This window comes from Sinocyclocheilus rhinocerous, unplaced genomic scaffold (assembly GCF_001515625.1).
Source record: "Sinocyclocheilus rhinocerous isolate Xijiao unplaced genomic scaffold, SAMN03320098_v1.1 scaffold2836, whole genome shotgun sequence".
Classification (NCBI taxonomy): Eukaryota; Metazoa; Chordata; class Actinopteri; order Cypriniformes; family Cyprinidae; genus Sinocyclocheilus; species Sinocyclocheilus rhinocerous.
In genome coordinates this window covers 42,952-45,044 of record NW_015665101.1, presented here as the reverse complement: position 1 = coordinate 45,044, position 2,093 = coordinate 42,952, and the positions used below count along the sequence as shown (strand labels likewise).

The window sequence follows — 2,093 nt, the reverse complement described above, 5'->3', positions numbered from 1 at the left end:
AATGGGTGCCGTCAGAATGAGAGTCCAAACAGCTGATAAAAACATCACAATAATCCACAAGTAATCCACAGCACTCCAGTCCATCAGTTAACATCTGGAGAAGACAAAAGCTGAAACAAATCCAGCATTAAGACGTTTTTATCAGTTGTTTGGACTCTCATTCTGACGGCACCCATTCACTGCAGAGCATCCATTGCTGAGACACTGATGCAGTGCTACATTTCTCCAAATCTGATGAAGAAACAAACTCACATTGGATGATCTGTGGGTGAGCATATTTTCAGAAAATGTTCATTTTTGGGAGAATTACTCCTTTAATAAATTTGCTTATGTTTGGCATTTATAATAACGGTTGTTTATACTTTATATACTTTTTTTACATTTCTTAATACCAATTCACAATTGTTGTGAAGCGAGAAGAACTAAAATACATGTGTATAGTGTTTATAATGTTTGTAAACCTTTTATTTCTGACACTGATGTAGCTTATCTGTAATTGTTTTTCTCTCTTAGTCTTAACAATGCAACTTTGCCCCAGTGTAACTTAAAGTCATGTGTGACTGCTTTGCCATAAAATATGGTACTTGTTTTTTTATTGTAGTTGTTGTATTTTATTCGTGAGGGAGTGTCTGTATGTGTGTTGTAGTCTAAGTAAATGGCTGTAGGGTGTTGAATTCTGCAGATCCGGTGGTTTATTTGCAGGTCTCCGTGTTCACTGGTGTAATTGTTGTGAGACGGATATCTGATGTGTGCATTAGCTCTAGTTCAGCAGGCCCTGCAGGCTCCCAGGAGAATTGCGCTCTTGTTTTATATAGAGCGACTGTATGAGCGTTAACGGTCATATCTTACAGGCTGTTTTGTGTCAGTTAATTAACCTAATGAGATCCACCGAACACAGATGAAAACAGTCCCTCCAGAGTCCAGCTAAAGAACAGTAACTCAGGCCTCACCCCCCCTGCTGGTAGCTTTAGGAACTACACCCTTGTGCTGCCAAAGAGCGTCTTTCTCTAGTGACGGATAATCAAGTATAAATGAAATATAAACCTTCTTCAAAACCGTCTGCATTAAATTGCATGGGTACAAATGTCTGAACTCAGAGCAAATAAAATAAAAAATATATATAATATAAAATTAATTTGATATATACTAAAATATAAATATATAGTAAATAATGCTATAATTAATAATAATTATACATATCTAAATTATTGTTTAGTATATCATTTAATTATATACTAAAAATATAAAGTAAATAATATATAGTAAATTATGACTTCATGCTTTATGACTTTTTTTTTTTATACACGTGACAATCATCCTGTTTGTTTAGTCATGCGTGTCAGGCGGTGTTATTTTAGTATCACTCATTATTACGTATTAATATTTTGCATTCGTTTTTATTTTTTTTATTTTACATTTCATTTTAATTTTTAGTTAAGGTTCTATTAATTTTATTTCTTGTCAATTTATAGTTTTTACTTATTTTATTTCTAGTTATTTTAAATGCTTTAAATTATCTGTGTATTTCAAAAACGTATAATAAAGCATAAATGTAAAACTCTTAATAAAATAATTTAATAAAGTTGAACGGATGAAATTAATAACATTTTAAAGTCAAGGAAACTTTTATAATGGGTAACACTTTACAATAAGGTGTCAATTGTTAACATTAGTTAATGTATTAATTAACATGAACAATACATTTATTACAGTATGTATTCATCTTTGTTAACGTTGGTTAATAAAAATACAGTCGTTCATTGTTAGTCCACGTTAGTTCACAGTGCATTAATGTTAACAAACACAACATGTGATTTTAATAATGCATTAGTACATGCTGAAATTAACATTAAGATTAATAAATGCTGTAGAAGTATTGTTCATTCTTAGTTTAAGTAGTTAACTACTGTTAACTAATGAACCTTATTGTAAAGCATTACCTTATAATGTTATGTTATACCAATCCGTAAAATATACGGTAAAAATGTTGCGAAATTGCCATTTGTGCATTTTAAAATGACCACAAACAAGTGGAAAAGTATATATACTGGAAAATCAAAAGGGGAAAAAAAAAAAAATATATATATATATAT

At 30.6% G+C, this 2,093-nt stretch overlaps 1 protein-coding gene across 1 annotated transcript in view; it reads left to right on the top strand.

Moving 5' to 3' along the window:
- Positions 1–2,093, top strand: part of LOC107731121 (transducin beta like 1 X-linked) — a 22,360-nt gene that overhangs the window by 11,858 nt on the left and 8,409 nt on the right. The window lies entirely within an intron of this gene.